This window comes from Cervus canadensis, chromosome 6 (genome assembly GCF_019320065.1).
Source record: "Cervus canadensis isolate Bull #8, Minnesota chromosome 6, ASM1932006v1, whole genome shotgun sequence".
NCBI lineage: Eukaryota > Metazoa > Chordata > Mammalia > Artiodactyla > Cervidae > Cervus > Cervus canadensis.
The window spans coordinates 79,171,688-79,194,351 of NC_057391.1; the positions used below are offsets into that span (position 1 = coordinate 79,171,688).

General features: G+C 40.2%; 1 protein-coding gene across 1 annotated transcript in view; it reads left to right on the forward strand.

The window, feature by feature from the left end:
* Positions 1–20,670: 20,670 nt before the first annotated feature.
* RBM25 (RNA binding motif protein 25) overlaps positions 20,671–22,664 on the forward strand; it is a 47,727-nt gene continuing 45,733 nt past the window's right edge. Inside the window, exon 1 of the mRNA XM_043472472.1 lies at positions 20,671–20,858. The gene's annotated coding sequence lies outside the window, so the exon portion shown is untranslated. The remainder of the gene's footprint in view (positions 20,859–22,664) is intronic.

A 22,664-nucleotide genomic window follows, 5' to 3' on the forward strand; every position in this document is an offset into this window, starting at 1 on the left:
GAAAATAAGAGCAATCCCCAAGTGTTAAAAAGAGAAAGTCAAAAAAGAAAGTTAAAAAAAAAGCCACAAGCAGGGTGGTAATTCCTGGGGAAGTTTGGGAGACTATCCTAGAGTCTTTTATATATATATTTACTTTATTCAGCTGTGTCAGGTCTTAGTTGCAGCACTCGGGATCTTCAATCTTTGTTGAAGATCTTTAGTCAAGACATGCAAACTCTTAGCTGTGGCATGTGAGATCTAGTTCCCTGATGAGAGATCGAACCCGGGACCCTCGCATTGGGAGCACGGAGTCTTAACCACTGGACCACCAGAGAGGTCTCAGAGTCTTGATAACAATTTCAAGGAGAGAAACAGAAGAGAAAACTGGGCCATAAAAGAGAGTCCTTGCAAAAGAAAAGAAAGTGAAAGTCACGTGTGACTCTTTGCAACCCCAAGGACTATACAATCCATGGAATTCTCCAGGCCAGAATACTGGAGTGGGTAGCCGTTCGCTTCTCCGGGGGATCTCCCCAACTCAGGGATCAGACTCAGGTCTTCTGCATTGCAGGTGGATTCTTTACCAGCTGAGCCACAAGGGAAGCCCCCCAAGAAAGCTTGGAGTCCAAGGATGGACTAAAAAATTTTACCTGCCAGCAGGGGGAGCAAGAAAAGAAACCTGTCTCTGTGTGTGACTATTGCTCAGTTCTTAAGTTGTGACTTTGCGACCCCATGGACTGTAGCACGCCAGGTTCCTCTGTCCACCACTATCTCCCAGAGTTATAGGTGGACTGTATCCTATAGTAATGATCACAAGTGTCTCTTCTAAAAATATGTAAACATGGTTTTATCATCATGAAGGTCTGAGGTTTGAACTGAAAGGAGAAATAGACAAATGCACAAAGAGTTGAAGGAAATCAGTTAAAACAGGAAAGCCTTGAACAACATTATCAACCAACTTGATATTCCCAACAGCAGCAGAACATACCTTCTCTTCAAGTATAGACAGGACATTCATCAAAATAGATCATGTTAGGCAATAAAACAAATCTCAGTAAATTTAGAAATAGTGAAATCATATAAAGTGTTTTCTCTGATCACTATGGAATTAACTGGAAATCTGTATCTGAAATATATCTGGAAAATCCCCAAATATTTGGAAATTAAACAATACACTTCTAAATGATGCTTTGGTCAAAGAACCCACAAAGGAAATTAGAAAGTATTCTGAGTTGAATGGAAATGAAAACAATAAATAAAGACAATGCTTAGAGAGAAATTGTAGTATATAAAGTTTGTCTCAGAAAAATATAAAGGTCTCAAAGCAGTTATGTAGGCTATTGTCTTAGGGAACTAGAAAACAAGAGCAATAAATCCAAAATAAATAAGAGGAAAAAATAATTAAGATCAGAGCAGAAACTCATGATATAGAAAACAACACAAAAAATAATCCAAAAGATGGTTCTGTGACAAGATTTCTTAAATTAGTAAATTTATATCTAGACTTACCCAAAAAAGAGAAAAAAGACACAAACACAGTTACGGAAATGGAAACAAGAATCACTACAAATCCTAATATAGTAAAAGAATAATAAATAGTATTAATAACTTTTTGTTATTATAAATTCAACTACTTACAAGAAACGGCCAAATTCCTTAAAGCAAACTGCCAAACATGACTCTAAGTGTAACCAGAATAACCCTTTATCTATTAAGATGAATTTTAGTTTAAAACTTCCTCACAAAGACAATTCCAAGCCCAGACAGCTTTGCTGTTGAATTCTATTACTATTACCAAACACTTGAGGAAGAAGCAATACCAATTCTACACAAATTCTTCCAGAAAATAGAAGAGGGAACACTTCCCAACTCATTTTTGAAAACTTATAATTGGTGTGTAACATTGTATTAGTTTCAGGTGTACAACATCATTATTCGATGTGTACATACACTGTAAGATAATCACCACAATAGTTAATATCTGTCACCATAAATAGTTACAATTTTTTCTTTTCTTTCTTAGCCATATCATGTGACTTGTGGGATCTTATCTCTCCAACCAACTAGAAATCAAACCCAGGCTCTGGGTGTGAGAGCACCAAGTCCTAACCACTGGACTTCCAGGGAAGTCCCCGCAATTTTCTTCTTGTAATGATAGACATGAGTTTGAGTAAGCTCCAGGAGTTGGTGATGGACAGGGAAGCCTGGCGTGCTGCAGTCCATGGGGTCACAAAGAGTCGGACACGACTGAGTGACTGAACTGAACTGAATGAGAAAGTTTAAGGTAAATCTTAAATATGCAATATGTGGCATTATTGACTACAGTCACAATATTGTACATTACACCCCCATGATGTATTTATTTTATAGCTATAAGTCTGTTCTTTGGACCCCCATCACCCAATTTGCCCACCTCTCAACTTCCCTCCACCTCTGGCAGTCATCAGTCTGTTGTTCCCTGTATTTTTGAGCTTGGGTTTTTTTGTTTGTTTGTTTTCACATAAAAGTGAGAGCATGCAACGTTTGTCTTTCTCTGATTTATTTCACCTAGCATAGAGTCTTCAAGGTCCATCCATGTGGTCACAAGTAGCAAAATGTCATTGATTTTATGGCCGAATAACATTCCACTACTTATGTTTCTCACATATTTTTTATCTATTCACCCGTCAATGAATATTTAGGTTGTTTCCATATCTTGCCTACTGTAAACAATGCTGCAATGAACCTGGGGGGCATATATTCTTTAGAGTTAGTGGTTTCATTTTCTTCCTATAAATACTCAGAAGTAGGATTGCTACATCCTATGGTAGTTTTGCTTTTGTTTTAGAAAACTCCATATTGCTTCCCATAGTGACTATGCGATTTACATTCCCACCAACAGTGCACAAGGACTCTCTTTGCTCCATATCCTCATGAATATTTTTTTATCTCTTGTGTTTTTGATAATAGCCACTCTAACAAGTGTGAGGTGATGGTGAGGTGGTTTTGATTTGCATTTTCTTGATGATAAGAGATGAGCATATTTTCATGTACCTGTTGGCTATATGTAGGTCTTCTTTGGAAATACATCTATTTTCAGATATTCTGCCCATTTTAAAATCAGATCTTTTGTTGTTGTTATTGAGTTGTATGAGTTCTCTACGTATTTTGTATATTAACTGCTTATCAGATACATGACTTGAAAATATTTTCTCCTATTCAGCAGGTTACCTTTTTATTTCATGGATGATTTCTTTTGCTGTGCAGAAATTTTTTAGCTTGATGTAGTCCTACTTATTTATTTTTGCTTTTGCTGCTTTTGTTTTTGGTGGTGGATCCAAAACATCTTTGCCAAGACTGATATTATTACCAGATATATTTTCTCCCAGGAATGTTATGGTTTAAGGAGAAAATAGTGTCACTTTTATAACAGCATCAAAAAGAATAAACTACCTCAGAATAAAATTTAACCAAGGAGATGAAAGACTTATGCACTGAAAACGACAAAACACTATTGAAAGAAATTTAAAAAGTTGTGAATAAGTGGAAAGACATCCCGTGTTCATAGATTGAAAGATTTAATCTTGTTATGATGGCAGTACACCCCAGACTGATCTACAGATTCAATGAAATTTCTATCAAAATTCCGAACACTTTTTTTGTAGAAATGGACAACTGATCTTAAAATTCCATATGGAATTGCAAGGAACCCTGAGTAGCAGTGTTGAAACAGTCTTAAAAAGAACAAAGCTGGAGTACTCACATTCCTTGACTTCAGAATTTTTCAGAAAGCTACAATGATCAAAACAGTGTGGTACTTACACATGGATAGAAGTATTTATCAAAGGAATATAATTGAGAGTTTATAATTAAAATGGGTGCATTTACTGTCAGTTGATTTTTTACAAAGGTTCCAGGACTATTCAATGGAGGAAAGAAGTCTTTTCAAGAACTGGTGCTGAGACAATTAGATATACACATGCAAAAAAATGAATTTGGACCCCTATACTACAACATATACAAAGTGAAAGTCACTCAGTCGTATCTGACTCTTTGTGACCCCATGGACTATACAGTCCAAGGAATTCTCCAGGCCAGAACACTGAAGTTGGTAGCTGCTCCCTTCTCCAGGGAATCTTCCCAACCCAGGGATGGAACCCAGGTCTTGAACATTGCAGGTGGATTCTTTACGAGTTGAGTCACAAGGGAAGCCCAATACTGGAGTGGGTAGCCTAGCTCTTCTCCAGAGGATCTTTCCAACCCAGGAATCAAACTGAGGTCTCCTGCCTTGCAGGTACATTCTTTACCAACTGAGCTATCAGGGAAGCCCCACAACATATATAAGGATTAACTCAAATCCAAGATGTAAATGTAAAAGGTAAAACAACGAAATTTTGTTTAAAAACAGAGGGGCTTCCCTGGTGGTCCAGTGGTTAAAGAATCCACCTACCAATACAGGGCACATGGGTTCAATTCCTGGTCCTGGAAGATACCACATGCTGTGAAGCAACTAAGCCCATGGGTTGCAACTACTGAGCCTGTGCTCTAGAGCCCACAAGAAACAACTTTTGAGCTCACACGCTGAAACCCACGCACCTAGAGCTGGTGCTCCCCAACAAGAGAAGCCACTGCAATGAGAAGCCCGCGCATGACCATGAACAGGAGCCCCTGCTCTTGACAACTAGAGAAAGCCTGCATGCAGCAACAAAGACCAGTGCAATCCATATATATAAATATATGTATATAAAAGGAGTGCTCTGATGATCCAATGGTTAAGATTTAGAGCTTTCACTGCCATGGGCTCAGGTTCAATTGTTGGTTGGGGAACTAAGATCTCACAAGACCCACAGCATCACCAAAAAAAAAAGTAAAAATACAGGTATATATCCACATGACCTTGTGCTACTATTTGAAAGTTTATGTCCCTCCAAAACTTATGTGCTGATATCTTAATCCCCAAAGGTGATGATATTAATAGAATTAATATTAATATTAATATATTATAATTTGGGAGGTGATTAGGGGCTTTGGGGGGTGATTAGGGCATGAGCCCTCATGAATGGGATTAGTGCTCTTATAGAAGAGATCCCACACAGCTTTCTAGTCCCTTTCTGCCATGTGAGTCAGCTAGGAAGAGTGCTCTCGCCTGGCCCTTCTGGCACCCTGATGTTGACGTCTAGCCTCCAGAACTGTGGCCATTAAATTTCTGCTGTTCATGAAGCTCTGCAGTCTGTGGAATTTTGCTGTAGCAGCCTGAACACACCAAGACACCTTAGACTTGACAACAGTTTCAGTTGGCAACAGTTTTCAAGGATGACACCAAAAGCACCAACAAACAAAAAAAAGTACATTGGACTTCATCAAAATTAAAAATTTTGTGCATCAAAGGGTGCCGTAAAGACAGTGAAAAGACAACCTGCAGAAGAGGAAAAAAATATAAATCATACATCTGTGGGAAATTCTTGAAGAGATGGGAATACCAGACCACCTGATCTGCCTCCTGAGAAATCTGTATGCAGGTCAAGAAGCAACAGTTAGAACTGGACATGGAACGACAGACTGGTTCCAAATAGGAAAAGGAGTACGTAAAGGCTGTATATTGTCACCCTGCTTATTTAACTTATATGCAGAGTACATCATGAGAAATGCTGGGCTGGATGAAGCACAAGCTGGAATCAAGATTGCCGGGAGAAATATCAATAACCTCAGATATGCAGATGACACCACACCTATGGCAGAAAGTGAAGAACTCAAGAGCCTCTTGATGAAAGTGAAAGAAGAGAGTGAAAAAGTTGGCTTAAAGCCCAACATTCAGAAAACTAAGATCATGGCATCCAGTCCCATCACTTCATGGCAAATAGATGGGGAAACAATGGAAACAGTGGCAGACTTTATTTTGGGGGGCTCCAAAATCACTGCAGATGGTGACTGCAGCCATGAAATTAAAAGATGCTTGCTCCTTGGAAGAAAAGTTATTACCAACCTAGACAGCATATTAAAAACCAGAGGCATTACTTTGCCAACAAAGGTCCGTCTAGTCAAAGCTATGGATTTTCCAGTAGTCAGGTATGGATGTGAGAGTCTGACTATAAAGAAAGCTGTGCACTGAAGAATTGATGCTTTTGAACTATGGTGTTGGAGAAGACCTTCAAGAGTCCCTTGAACTGCAAGGAGATCCAACCAGTACATCCTAAAGGAAATCAGTCCTGAATATTCATTGGAAGGACTGATACTGAAGCTGAAACGCCAGTCCTTTGGCCACCTGATGGGAAGAATTGATTCATTTGAAAAGACCCTGATGCTGGGAAAGATTGAAGGAAGGAGGAGAAGGGGACGACAGAGGATGAGATGGCTGGATGGCATCACCAACTCAATGGGCATGAGTTTGAGTAAGCTCTGGGAGTTGGTGATGGTCAGGGAGGCCTGGCGTGCTGCAGTTCATGGGGTCGCAAAGAGTCCGACACAACTGAGCAAATGACTGAACTGAACTGATGAGTCTAATGTTCATAATACATAAAGAATTCTTAAAACTTAATAATAGGAAGTCAAATAATTTAAAAAGAGCAAAGAATGTAAATAGACATTTCTCTAATCTAAAAAGACTAGAGAAAAATGAATGATACATGTATGGCCAAAAAGCACATGGATAGATACTCACTGTGTTTAGTCTCTCAGTCCTGTCCAACTCTTTGCAAACCCATGGACTATAGCTTGCCAGGCTCCTCTGTCCATGGGATTTCCCAAGGCAAGAATACTGAAGTGGGTTGTCATACCCTCCTCCAGGGGATCTTCCCAACCCAGGGACTGAACCCAGGTCTCCCACATTGCAGGCAGATTCTTTACCATCTGAGCCACCAAGCAAGCCCTAAATGCTCATTACAGAAATGCAAACCAAAACCCCAATGAGATATCACTTCACATCCACTAGGACAGGTATAACTAGGGGAAAAAAATCCACAGAATTACAGATATTAGCAATTGAAATCCTCAAACGTTGCTAGTGGGAACGTAAAATGGTGCAGCTGCTTTTGAAAATAATTTGGTATTTCCTTCAAAAGTTAAACATAGGGCTACCATGTAATCCCACAATTCCATTCCCAGAGATAACATTCAAGAGAATGGAAAACATATGTTCAAATAAAATTTGCATACAAATATGCATTGTACCATTATTCACAGTGAAAACAATTCAAATGTCCATCAACTAATAAGTGGATAAATAAAACCTGGCATATCCATACAACAGCATGTTATTCAGCCGTAAAAAGGAATGAGGTACTGTCACGTGGTTCAACTGGATGAACCTTCACAACATGTTAAGTGAAAGATGTTGTTAAGTCATTCAGTCATGTCCAACACTCTTGTGACCCCATGGACTGTAGCCTGCAAGACTCCTTGGTCCATGGGATTTCCCAGGGAAGAATGCTGAAGCGGGTTGCCATTTCCTCCTCCGAGGATTTTTCTGACCCAGGGATCGAACCGGGTCTCCTGCTTGGCAGGTGGATTCTTTACCATTGCACCACCTGGGAATGAACAAGTCAGACACAAATCATATTCTATGACTCTGTTCATAGGAAGTGCCCAGAATAGGCAAATCCATAGAAACAAGAATCCAATTAGTGGTTTCCAAGGCTGTGGGGAATGGATAACAGAGAGTGAGAGTGACTGATTAATGTACAGAATTTTATTTGAAGGGATGAAAAGTTCTGGAATTAGTGGCGATTGTTGTACAACACTGTGAATGCACTAAAAGCCACTGAATTGTAGACCTAAGAATATTTAAAATTGTGAACTTTATGTGAATTTTACTTTTAACAAAAACCAAAGCAAAAAAAACAGTGAAGACGATATTAAGTGTAGTTTTGCCTAAGTTGGGTTTGAGGTGCCCAGGAAATATCCTAATAGAGACACTTGGCAGATAGCTGGCCAATAAGAGAAGGGCGTTCACATGATCTAGGCTACAGATATAGATCTGAGAATAGATCTGTATATGTGGACTCATTGTTGAAGCCCTAAGAGTAGATGCGTCAGCTGTGGAATCACTTAGACTAACAAAGGAGGAAGGCCTGCAACAGGACACTGAGGATGAACAACATTTTAAGATGCGAGAACAAGAAGAGGACCATTCAAAGGAGACTGAGAAGGAGGAAGCAGTGTTGTAGGAGGAAGAACCTAGGACACGGAAACCAAGGAAGAGGGAATTGTTAAAGGCAGTGGTCAGGGCGTTCCCTGGTGGTCTGGTGGTTAAGATTTTGCACTTTCATTGCTGTGACCTGGGTTCATTCCCCAGTCAGGGAACTGAGATCCCACAGGCTGTGTGGCATAGTCAAGAGAAAAAAAAGTACTGGTCAGAGGTATTAAATACTAGAGGACTATAAAAGTAGATGTAGTTTTATTGGATTGGTGGGGAACAGGTTCAGATAATAGTTGTAGGATGAGATAATCACCTTCACTGGAGAAAGTCATGGAAATGTAAGTTAAACTGAATTAAATGTCTAACACCATACACGAAAATAAACTCAAAATGGATTAAAGATCTAAATGTAAGACCAGAAACTATAAAACTCCTAGAGGAGAACATAGGCAAAACACTCTCCGACATAAATCACAGCAAGATCTTCTATGACCCACCTCCCAGAATATTTGAAATAAAAGCAAAAATAAACAAATGGGACCTAATTAAACTTAAAAGCTTTTGCACTGCAAAGGAAACTATAAGCAAGGTGAAAAGACAGCCTTCAGAATGGGAGAAAATAATAGCGAACAAAGCAACAGACAAAGGATTAATCTCAAAAATATACAAGCAACTCCTGCAGCTCAATTCCAGAAAAATAAATGACCCAATCAAAAAATGGGCCAAAGATCTAAACAGACATTTCTCCAAAGAAGACATACAGATGGCTAACAAACACATGAAAAGATGCTCAACATCACTCATTATCAGAGAAATGCAAATCAAAACCACAATGAGGTACCATTACACGCCAGTCAGGATGGCTGCTATCCAAAAGTCTACAAGCAATAAATGCTGGAGAGGCTGTGGAGAAAAGGGAACCCTCTTACACTGTTGGTGGGAATGCAAACTAGTACAGCCACTATGGAGAACAGTGTGGCGATTCCTTAAAAAATTGGAAATAGAGCTGCCATATGACCCAGCAATCCCACTTCTGGGCATACAGACTGAGGAAACCAGATCTGAAAGAGACACTTGTACCCCAATGTTCATCACAGCACTGTTTATAATAGCCAGGACATGGAAGCAACCTAGATGCCCAGCATCAGCAGACGAATGGATAAGAAAGCTGTGGTACATATACACAATGGAATATCACTCAGCCATTAAAAAGAATACATTTGAATCAGTTTTAATGAGATGAATAAAACTGGAGCCCATTATACAGAGTGAAGTAAGCCAGAAAGATAAACACCAATACAGTATACTAACGCATATACATGGAATTTAGAAAAATGGTAACGATAACCCTATATGCAAGACAGAAAAAGAGACACAGATGTATAGAACAGACTTTTGGACTCTATGGGAGAAGGCGAGGGTGGGATGATCTGAGAGAACAGCATTGAAACATGTATATTATCAAGTGTGAAACAGATCACCAGCCCAGGTTGGATGCATGAGACAAGTGCTCGGGCTGGTGCACTGGGATGACCCAGAGGGATGGGATGGGGAGGGAGGTGGGAGGGGGGTTTAGGATGGGGAACACATGTAAATCCATGGCTGATTCATGTCAATGTATGGCAAAAACCACTACAATATTGTAAAGTAATTAGCCTCCAACTAATAAAAATAAAGAAAAAAAACGAAATTAAATGTCATTGTCTAGCACTAAAGCAAATGTATGTAAAGGCAATGCCAAAGAATGCTCAAACTACCGCACAATTGCACTCATCTCACATGTTCGTAAAGTAATGCTCAAAATTCTCCAAGCCAGGATTTAGCAATATGTGAACCGTAAACTTTCAGATGTTCAAGCTGGTTTTAGAAAAGGCAGAGGAACCAGAGATCAAACTGCCAACATCCACTGAATCATCAAAAAAGCAAGAGAGTTCCAGAAAAACATTTATTTTTGCTTTATTGACTATGCCAAAGCCTTTGACTGTGTGGATCACAATAAACTATTGAAAATTCTGAAAGAGATGGGAATACCAGACCACCGACCTGCCTCTTCAGAAACCTGTATGCAGGTCAGGAAGCAACAGTTAGAACTGGACATGGAACGACAGACTGGTTCCAAATAGGAAAAGGAGTACGTAAAGGCTGTATATTGTCACCCTGCCTATTTAACTTATATGCAGAGTACATCATGAGAAACGCTGGGCTGGAAGAAGCACAAGCTGAAATCAAGATTGCCGGGAGAAATATCAGTAACCTCAGATATGCAGATGACACCACCCTTATGGCAGAAAGTGAAGAAGAACTCAAGAGCCTCTTGATGAAAGTGAAAGAGGAGAGTGAAAAGTTGGCCTAAAGCTCAACATTCAGAAAGATCATGGCATCCGGTCCCATCACTTCATGGCAAATAGATGGGGAAACAGTGGAAACAGTGGCTGACTTTATTTTGGGGGGCTCCAAAATCACTGCAGATGGTGACTGCAGCCATGAAATGAAAAGATGCTTACTCCTTGGAAGGAAAGTTATGACCAACCCAGATAGCATATTAAAAAGCAGAGACATTACTTGGCCAACAAAGATCTGTCTAGTCAAGGCTATGTTTTTTCCAATAGTCATGTATGGATGTGAGAGTTGGACTATAAAGAAAGCTTAGCGCCAAAGACAGAGAAGGCAATGGCACCCCACTCCAGGACTCTTGCCTGGAAAGTCCCATGGACAGAGGAACCTGGTAAGCTGCAGTCCATGGGGTCGGGAAGAGTCAGGTGACTGAGCGACTTCATATTCACTTTTCACTTTTCTGCATTGGAGAAGGAAATGGCAACCCACTCCAGTGTTCTTGCCTGGAGAATCCCAGGGATGGGGTTGCACAGAGTCAGACACGACTGAAGTGACTTAGCAGCAGCAGCAGCGCTGAAGAATTGATGCTTTTGTTTTTGTTTATTTTTTAGAATTGATGCTTTTGAACTGTGGTGTTGGAGAAGACTCTTGAGAGTCCCTTGGATAGCAAGGAGATCCAACCAGCCCATCCTAAAGGAGATCAGTCCTGGGTATTCATTGGAAGGACTGATGTTGAAGCTGAAACTCCAATACTTTGGCCACCTGATGCAAAGAGCTGACTCATTGGAAAAGACCCTGATGCTGGGAAAGTTTGAGGGCAGGAGGAGAAGGGGATGACAGAGGATGAGATGGTTGGATGGCGTCACCGACTCAATGGACATGAGTTTGGGTAGTTCCGGGAGCTGGTGATGGACGGGGGCCTGGTGTGCTGCGGTTCATGGGGTCGCAGAGTTGAACACGACTGAGCCACTGAACTGAACTGAACTGATGTATGTATGTATATATGTGCTTCCCTGGTGGCTCAGTGGTAAAGAATTTGCCTACCAATGCAAGAGACCTGGGTTCGATCCCTGGATCAGGAAGTTACCCTGGAGAAGGAAATGGCAACCCACTCGAGTATTCTTGTCTGGAGAATTCCATGAACAGAAGAGTCTGTGGGCTACAGTCCATGGGGTCGAAAAGAGTTGGACACAACTGAGCGATTTTCACTTTCAATGCAGGAGACTTAGGTTTGATCCCTGGGTCGGGAAAAGTCCATGGAGGAGGAAAGGCAGTCTATATGGACAGAGGAGCCAGGTGGGCTACACAGTTCATGCTGTTGCAAAAGAATCAGACAGGACTTAGGAACTAAACAATAACAACAATGTATATATGTGTGTTCGAGTTTAAACTATTTTTAGTAATGTAGTTGGTATAGCTCCTTTGAAGAACTATTTGGTAGTATCTATTCAAATTTAGAAATCAGCATACTCTTTCCACTATTCCTTTCCGCTCCTAGCTATCAGTCCTTGAGAATTATGAACATATATTTTGAAGGAAACTTGTACAAAGATGATAACTGCATAATTGTTTAAATGCATACAAACTGGAAACAATGTTCATAAATTTGAAAATTATTAAATAAATTGTATAATGGACTATGGTTGCCTTCTCAGATTCTGTTTCCCTCTTTCTCTTTTCTAACATAATTCTAATTTTGCTCAAATAACCATGTTTACCCCCCACAGACTTTAGATTTTTAGAGAAAGCTGACCTCTCTCTTACCTCAAGGGATAGGCTTGATTTTCTAAGAGTATTTTACCAATTATTTTATTTCAGGTAAGAACAAGAAACAATTTAGGATGTGATCAATTCATGTTCCTAGGGCTTTCAGAAAGTTCTTCCTTGAGCTTCTGGAAGAACTTCCAACCATAAACAAAATGAAAAGACAACCTATGAACTGGGAAAAAATATTTGCAAACAAAATGAACAACAAGGGCTTAATTTTCAAAATATTCAAACCGTTCATACAATCCAATAACAAAAAACCAAATAACTCAATTGAAAAATGGGCAGAAGACCCAAGTATTTCTCTAAAGAAGACATATAGATGGCCAATATGTACATGAAAAGATGCTAGCATCAGTATTAAAGAAAAGCAAATCAAAACTACAATGTAGTATCACCTCAAAACAGTCCTAATGACCATCATCAAAAAGTCTACAAACAATAAAAGCTGGAGAGGGTGTGGAGAAAAGGGAATTCTCCTACCCTGTTGGTGGAAATATAAATTGGTGCAGCCTCTATGGTAAACAGTATGGAATTTCCTTTAAAAAACTAGAGTTGCCGTAAGATTCAAAAGTAATGTCTCTGCTTTTTATTATGCTATCTGGGTTGGTCGTAGCTTTTCTTCAAAGCAGCAAGCGTCTTTTAATGGAAATATTACTCTTCCATAAAAAAAGAATGAAATAATGTCATTTGCAGGAACTTGCAAGGATCTAGAGATTACCATACTAAGTAAATGAGAAACAGGACAACAAATACCATATGACATCACTTATATATAGAATGTAAAATACAACACTAATGAAAATATCTATGAAAGAGAAACAGATTAACAGACGTAGAGAATAGACTGTGGTTGCCCAAGGCGGGGGTGATGCAGGAGGGAAGGATTTGTAGTTTGGGATTAGCAGATGCAAACTATTATACATAAGATAGATAAATGACAAGATCCTATTGTATATCCCAAGGAATTATGTGCAATATCCTGTGATAGACCATATGGAAAGGAATATGAAAAAAATGTATATAACTGAACCACTTTGCTATACAGCAGAAATGAACACAACATTGTAAATCAACTAGACTTAAGTAAAATTTTTTTAAAAAAGAACTTCTGAAATCCTCTTATACTTTCTCTTTAATTAAACATCATGTGGAAAATTCTTCAAGAGATGGAAATAGCAGACCACCTGACCTGCCTCCTGAGAAATCTGTATGCAGGTCAAGAAGCAACTGTTAGAACCTGACATGGAACAACAAACTGGTTCCAAATCGGGAAAGGAGTATGAAAGGCTGTATATTGTCACCCTGCTTATTTAACTTCTATGCAGAGTATATCATGTGAAATGCTGGGCTGGATGAAGCACAAGCTGGAAACAAGATTGCCGGGAGAAATAACAAAAATTCAGATACGCAGATGACACCACTTTTGACAGAAAGTGAAGAGGAACTGAAGAGCCTCTTGATGAAAGTGAAAGAGGAGAGTGAAAAAATTGGCCTAAAATTCAATATTCAAAAAACTAAGATCATAACATCCGGTCCCAATACTTCATGGGAAATAGATGGGGAAACAGTGGAAACAGTGAGAGACTCTATTTTGGGGGGCTCCAAAATCACTGCAGATGGTGACTGCAGCCATGAAATTAAAAGACAACTAAAGAAGATGCTTTTGAACTGTGATGTTGAAGAAGACTCTTGAGAGTCCCTTGGACTACAAGGAGATCCAACCAGTCAATCCTAAAGGAAATCAGTCCTGAATATTCATTGGAATGACTGATGCTGAAGCTTAAACTCCAATACTTTGGCTACCTGATGTGAAGAATTGACTCACTGGAAAGGACCCTGATGCCGGGAAAGATTAAGGCGGGAGAAGAAGGGGACGACAGAGGATGAGATGGTTGCATGGCATCACTGACTTGATGGACATGAGTTTGAGCAAACTCTGGGGGTTGGCAACAGACAGGGACGCCTGACATGCTGCAGTCCTTGGGGTTGCAAAGAGTTGGACACGACTGAGCGACTGAACTGAACTGAACTCAACTGATAGGCTGAAAGTAGCCGCACTATGACCACGAGGGAAGTTAGCCTTCGAACAAGGCCCACATTGTAGATGGTAGAGCAGAGAGGTAAGAAAAAATAAAGACAGAAGAACCTCATTCTTGACAAGATTATTAAAGTTCTGGATCACTGAGTCCTGAAAGGCAGCCTATTTAGTCTCTCTGCTGAATGGGCCAATACATTTCCTTACTGGTTAAGTCACTCTGAGCTGTTTGTGTCTTGTTTTTGAAAACTTTCTAGTTCAGACACTATGACACAACCATATTATGGAATACAATGTAGCAGTTTAAAAAATAAGGCAGATTTCTATATACTAATTTAATATGAAAAAACCCTATTAATGAATAAAAGTTGAAAACCTGTATGATTCTATTTACATAAAATTTTTAAAAGCAAAATAAAACGAACCATTTCTATAAGTGTTGTATATGTAGATGTGGTTGTGTAATTTATTTCTAAGCTAAAATATATGTAATTTGCTCTGTTGAAAACATAGGTAGTGCATATGTAAACTGTAAAGCATAATAATAAAATTAAAATCATTAAACCCAGCAATGAAAAAAAAATTAAAAAAATAAACCCAGCAATGAATTTACGTACTAGAACATTATCAAAACCATTGAGGATACTTATATGTTCCTTCCCAATCTCCACCTTTGTTTTCTCCTAAGGAGAAATAGCAATTCCAAGAGATAACCACTACTCTGAATTATTCTTTTTAATAATTTAATTTATTTGTTTTTGGTTTTGCTGAGTTTTCATTGCTGTGTGGGCTTTTCTCCAGTTGTGCGGAGTAGGGGCTACTCTCCAGTCGCACTGTGTGGGCTTCTCATTGGGGTGACTTCTCTTGTGGAGCACGGACTCTAGGGCGTGTGGTCTTCAGCATTTGCAGCACAGTCTCAGTAGTTGTGGTTCCAGGCTCATGAGCACAGGTTTAATACAAGTTTAACAGTCGTGGCGCAAGCGCTTCGTTGCTCTGACGCACGTGGAATCTCTCCAGATCAGGGATAGAACCCGTTTCTCCTGCATTGGCGGACAGATTCTTTACCACTGAGCCACCAGGGAAGCCCTGACCATGAATTTTTAATTAATTTTCTTAAAGTATAGTTTACCACATATATGTGTTTCTTAAACAATAGTTACTTACTTATATAATTTTTTAATCTTTATATTAATGGTATCGTACAACATACAGCTCTATGACTTGTTCGACTCAACACTTCATGTATGTAACTGTAGTTTATTCATTCTATCTTTATACAATGCTCATTATGTAAATTTTGAAAATATGTATATTTATTCTCCTGTCAACCATTTGATCACTTTCCATTGTTTTTTCCTTTATGAACAATGGTGTCATGGACATTTTTGAACATGTGTACTGCTGTATGTACACAAGTTTCTTTATGAAATTAGAAGTTGAACTGCTGATTCTTAGGCAAAGCACAAGCTTTATTTTTCTAAGTTATGCCAAAATAGTCGTGCCAATGTAGACTTTCACCAGCAATCCCTAAGTGTTCCTGTTATTCTACATTCTTGTATTATTAAACTCCTTATTTTTTACAAATGAAATGACTTTAAAATGATACCTCACTATGGTAATAGCTTTTCTATGATTACTAATAAAAGGAAGCAGTTTTTATGTCTTATTCATCAATTGTCTTCCTTCTGTAGTCCTAGTTAAACATAGCTCAGGATAATACTTCCTCCTGGAAAACTTCCCTGACTTCACCAGGTTCTCAGGCTAGCCTAAGTGCTGGTACTAATACTTTGCATATTTATATCACTACACCTTAACAGATCCTCCATTTTTCAAAGTTCCTTTAAAAAAAAAATTATTTGGCTGCATTGGGTCTTGTTTGAGTCATGTGGGATTTTTCACTGATGCACAGGGACTCTCTAGTTCTGGTGCATGCACTCAGCAGTTCCAATACACGGCCTTAGTTGTCTGCAGTATGTGAGATCTTATTTCCCCGAACAGGGACAGAACCCATGTCTTTGGCATTGCAAGGCAGATTCTTAACCACTGGGCCACCAGGGAAGTCCCATGACTATCTCTTCTTTATAGCCCAAAGAATAGTTTAATTCATCATTTCATATGGTGTGTGTTAGTTACTCAGTCGTGTCTGACTCTGCGAGCCCATGGATTGTAGCCCTCCAGGCTCCTCTATCCATGGGATTCTCCAGGCAAGAATACTGGAGTGGGTTGCCAGTCCCTTCTCCAGGGGATCTTCCCAATCCAGGGATTGAATCTGGGTCTCCAAGCCTTACAGGCAGATTTTTTTTGCCAACTGAGCCACCAGATTACTATTTCATATGGAAAGCTGCCCTTTTTTATACCTATTTCTTCTTTTACCCAGTGCTATTACTTTTTTAATAATTAATTTTAGATGACCTAATACAATATGCCTATCTTCTATAATTACATAAATATTTTAATAATGCCAATTGACAGCAGTTTTTTTTTTTTTTTTTTTTAATTTTATTTATTTGGCTGTGCCAGGTCTTAGTTGTGACATGCAGTATCTTTGATCTTTAGTTGTGGCATGTGGGATCTAGTTGCCTGATCAGGGATCGAACCCAGGCCCCACGCTTTGGGAGCAGGGAGTCTTAGCCACTGGACCACCAGCAAAGTCCCTTGACAGCAGTTTGAATTCACATAAAGTCTAAATCTGGATGACAAAGTAGCCTAAATTGAAGCTCCAGGCAGAGATGTAGAGACAAACTGCTTGATACCTGGCTGTTTAAAACTATTTTCCTATTTTTAAAGACATGCTAAAAAAAAAAAAAAAAGACATGCTGTGATTTTTAAATATTGACATATATAGCTTAGCCTTTTAAAGGTGAATAAACACATGGCCCCTTCCTTGAAGGAACTCAGTGTCTAACATGGAAACTATGTGAGAAACAGACAACAATCATACAGGAAGCCTTTGGGAGACAGGACTTCATCAGGACACCACCTTAGCTCCAGCAGCTCTGATGACAACTCAGATGCCTTGATATGAGTTCCAATAATTTCCTCCTCTCAATCCAAGGCACAAGTGTACCTATTCTAGTGACTTTCTGTTTTTGACATAATTCACCTACTCTCTCACCTATCACTGCATTTTTCTTTTGCTATCAATTCATTGATCTTGAGTTTAAATTCCTGAGATGATCTGCTTGGTTCAGCTAAAGTATGTTCTTTTCATAGGTCACCTGATATTTTGCTGACCATTTGGCTCAAATATGGTAATAGGAATAGGGCCAGAATGTACATAATGAAACTGCGTGCATGCATGCATGCTCAGTCATGTCTGACTCTTTGCAACCCCATGGAGTGTAGCCTGCCAAGCTCCGCTGTCCATGGAATTTTTCAGGCAAGAATACTGGAGTGGGTTGCAAGGCCCTCCTCCAGGCGATCTTCCCAATCTAGGAATTGAATCTGTGTCTCCTGCATTGCAGATTCTTTACCCACTGTGCCACCTGGGAAGCCCTACAAGTGATATATGAGTGCATTATTTAGGGTTGTTTCTGTTGAAAGGATGGGACATTCAATTCAAACTGATTTAGGAAAAGGAATTTACTGGCTTACAAACCAAGAAGCCTAGAAGCATGCTGTTGTGTTGCTGTTTAGACGCCAAGTCGTACCTGGCTTTTTTGCAACCTCATGGACTATAGACCACCAGGCTCTTCTGTCCATGGGATTTTCTGGGCAAGAATACTGGGATGTGTTGCCATTTCCTTCTTCAGGGGATCTTCCCCATCTAGGGCTCAAACCTGTGTCCCCTGCATTGGCAGATGTATTCTTATCCACTGTGCCACCAAGGAAGCCCTAGAAGCATAACTGGCCTAAAGAATGGCTGAATCCATGATTTCAAATGATATAGTCAGCTCAGCCCTGCTTTCTTCTGTGTTGGTTTCATTTTCTCTCCACTAGCTCTAAGTTTAAATCCTCCCAGAGTTAAGTGAAAAAAGGAGGAGTTCTCCTGCCCTCCCCCTTTAAGCATTTTTCTTGATAGGATGAAGCACATAGTGTAAAGGTTGAAAGCATGGACTCAGTAACTAGGTTGGCTTCATCAATTATCCACTATTCCTATAATCTTATTTAACTTCTTCAAGCCTTAACTTTTTTTCATCTGTATCACAATAGTTCTGGTCCCATCAATTCACGGCAAATAGATAAGAAAAAGTGGAAACGGTGACAACAATGACTGCAGCCACGAAATTAAAAGACTTCTGATCCTTGGAAGAAAAGCCATGACAAACCTAGACAGCATATTAAAAAGCAGAGACATTACTTTGCCAACAAAGGTCCATCTAATCAAAGCTATGGTTTTTCCAGTAGTCATGTATGGATGTGAGAATTGGACCATAAAGAAGGCTGAGCACCGAAGAATTGACGGTTTTGAACTGTGGTGTTGGAGAAGACTCTTGTGGGTCCCTTGGACAGAAAGCGGATCAAACCAGTCAATGCTAAAGGAAATCAACCCTGAATATTCATTGGAAGGAATGATGCTGAAGCTGAAGCTCTAATTCTTTGGCCACCTGATGCAAAGAGCCAACTCACTGTAAAAGACCCTCATGCTGGGAAAGATTGAGGACAAGAGGAGACGGGGACGACAGAGGATGAGATGGCTGGATGGCATCTTTGACTCAATGGACATGAGTTTGAAGGACAGGGAAGCCTGGCATGCTGTAGTTCATGGGGGTCCCAAAAAGTCAGACACAACTTAGCAACTGAACAACAATCACAATAGTTTCTACTACCTGGGTTGCTGTGAGATTTAAATTTGGTGATATTTGTAGGATGCCTAAAATAGTGCCTGATACAATGTAAGGGCTATGTTACCAGCTCTGATTGGGTCATAAGTCCCTCCCTATGTCCTAAGGGTTTTTGCTAGGGTTGGGACTTTCTATCCAAACCACAAAGATCTGGAGTAGTGGAAGGATGATTTCTTTTAAGAAATTTGGAGTGCCTTTACCAAAGGCTGGGGAAAAGAGGCCAGGTCAACATAAACAACACGTTTACTATAGGAAAGCAAATTGTTGCTTGAGACTTCTCCAAGGTTTTATTTTATCATACAAGTAATACATGAATTTGTGTACATTGTTTCTAATTATATATAGGGATAACCTGAGAGGATTTCTGTTTATGCTTGTGGTTGTTGAAAAAAAAAAAGCACAAACTTTTTATTTGAAAATGCAACTAGCATTTGATTAGCAGTTTACTGAACAAAGTATTTTCATATGTATTAGCTATTTAATCCATGCAATAGCTCTGGGAGAGTAGGTTTTATTAGACTTTCTGAATGGTAACAAACTTTGCAAGCAGAAATACATATGTAAATTTTACAAATGGTGGTACTGGTATAGCATTCTTCATTAGTTTCCTACTGCGTTTTATGCACTGTTGGTATCCACATGTAACCATTCCTTTCATTCAACATATATTTATTGAGCCTTTGCTATGTATGAGGCATCATCCTAGGCACTTGGATGAACAAAACAGATAATACTCGCACTCCTTAAGTTTACATCTAGTGGGGTATGGGCAGACAAACCATAAAGAAGGAAAAAGTTTTATACAGTAAAAATAAATAGGAAAACCGGATAGGGAGTATATAGATACGTTCAATTTTATAGGCAGTGGTCAGTGCAGTTTATCCTCTATTCTGCGTTGTTTGCAGCTCTCCTGAACAAGGAAAATAGTTTCATTTCTATTTACCATACTCCCAGCACCAAGCACTCAGAGACAGTAACTTTATACTAAATAAATGATAACTCTTCTAAGATGCAAGCAGTTGGGAAACACAGGCCTGTAAATAGATACTGACCATACAATCCATAAATTGAATAACCTAATCATTCGTGATTAATTTTAATCTAATAACTGAAGTTCTATGGGTTAAATACTATTACAGGGCGTTTCTAGGCATTTCAAACATGTTTTAGCCGCCTCTTTGCCCTACAGCGCGTGTAAGCTTTCCTGTTTGTGAATGTGCGCACTTTTTCAAAACCACAGCCTTAGCCACTTATCTCTTGGTATCAACAGTAGTTTTCTAGGATTAGCACTTAGGGTTTCTACTGAGGAGCTGGGTGAGGCCCAGTTATCAGCCCATCGAACTTCAATAAGCCACAAAGCAAGGTTCTAACCCCCAAAACACAAACTACCGAAAGCGGGAAGCCCTCTTTACAGTCCTCACACCGAGTCCAGTCGGAACCTTGACCTCAAGATGGCGTCGCGTAATCATAAGATTGAATCAGCTCCAATCAAAAATGGCAGGGTGGGTCGTAAATGACGGCTCAAGACTTTCTAGCCCTCATTAGGCGATCCATCTCTATGGTGATTCGCCGCTGCGTGGTGATTCAGAGCCAAGAGTGAAGACTATCTATACGCGCTCTTCTCTATGATCCTCCTCCCCACGCCCCTGGCCGCAATGCACGCCGGGCACTAGGAAGACCTCCAGAAGCTCCCCGCGCAGCGCGGCGGTGTTTTGCGGCCTGTGCGAGTCGGCGCTTTGGGACCATTCTCCCGGATAGCGGCGCGCAGAAACCTCGAACCGGTGGAGCCCACTCGTAACCTGGATCCCGGAAGACTGCGAAGACAGTGCCGTTTCCTGAGCGGCGGGTGAGTTCACGCCTCAGAATGCGTGTGGAAACCCGGAGACAGGGTACTTCGGTTGGGGGCGGAGGGAAAGCCTGGGAGGCTGCGAGAGGGCCGGGGTGGGATGGGAATAAGGGGACGGGGGCGGGGAGTTGGGGTGGGGGAGGGGACGGGCACGAGGCTTGGGTTTCTCCACTTCTCTAAGGCCTCGAAAATCTGTGGGCCTAGCGGCAGCCGGTGAACCCACACCTACCGGCAGAGCCTTCCTCCTTGCATTGTCGCCCACTTTTTCTTTCCTTTCCACGGCTCGCCACAGAGTGGCCTCGGCCCATTCTGGGCTCCGCGTTTGCCAGAAAACGAGCGGTCGCCCCCCTGGGGAGTCCTTTCCTGAGATCCCTTTCAAGCCTGAGCCTGCGGAAGCCCTCCGGTAGATATTCCGGGCCTAGCGTTCAATTGCTCCAGACTATGCCTAGAAGCCGGCCAGCACCCACCCTTTTTATCGGAGGTGGGGTAGGGGGGCTGGCCACCGTCTGATTTCTTTCCCTTCCTTTCTGGTCATCTAAAGCCCGCCACCGAGTGAACTGCCCTCTCTCCCCCCGTCCCCACCCGCCGCCACTTAAATTTAGCTGCTGCCCAACTTTTCTAGCACCCTCCTAGTTGGTTTGCTGTCTTAAGATTGTGATGAGTGTTGTGGCCCTGCCCCTTTGCTCCCCTGGAGGTTACAGTAAACTCTGTCCATTGATTCTAGGAGAGGTCCAAGCTCCACGTTAGAATATGTTACTTCGTTTTCATCCTTCTGTAGTCTTCATTACTGCTTTTACAACATGTTTTTAGAACAAGTTCTAGGAGTATGAAGATTATTTTGAAGTTACGTAATATGGTTTTTTATATTGCCAGGGAAAAGCCATTTTGATAACTGGGCAGAGTGGAGCAGACCAGGAGGAGGGAGGAAATTGGGCTTCTCTTGCACCAGACTGCTCTAGTTTTGAAGTACTGTGAATTGGGTATTTGGCAGTAGTGTATAAGCAATTTTTATATTGTTTTGAGAGCTTTGCTTTCTAAAAGGTTATCTCCAAAACGTTCAGAGGGTGGAAATGCAAACAGTTGGTCAGTAATAGTTCCTCACAATTCAAGTGGAGATACTATGGTGTTTTACCTCTTTAACTTTTCTTGAAGCCTTGGTTTTCTTCACCTGTAAAGTGAAGATTATTGATGATATCCACCTCATAGGTTATTGGAATTGGGAATTAATTGAGAAAAACGTATGTAAAATCCTTAGTGCAATAACTAGGTAACATAGTAAGTGTTTAGTGCGTATTACCTGATAGTGTTTGTTGTTTAAGAATTTTCACTGAAGTACAGGAGCCTATCCCTGACTTAACATTTCTTCCAGTGTACCCTGGATAGAGTTGTATAAAGTCAGAGTTAATCATTGGTACGTTATTAGTAGAAAGAGGCATTGTGATAAGCGAAGACAGCCTTTGGATTGGTAATTTCAGGATAGTGGGGACCTTGGAGTCCTTACCCGCAAATTGTATTCTTTTGGATTAGTTAGCTTCTTTATCAGTAAAAGGAGAAGAGTATATTTACATTAGGTAATTTGGGAGGCTAAATGAGATGATCTGTGTTGAAAGCTTTTGTAAACAAAAGTAGATTAAAATTAGTTGATATTTTCATGACGTTGGTAACCCCAGAAGATGAATTATTTGCTTTTTGGCTACCTCCAAGTTAGTTGTATTTCATATAGTTTCTTCATTTACACATAATTTAGAGAAAATTTATATTGACTGTTTTATACTGTAGAAGCAAAAGTAATCATTGACTCAATAT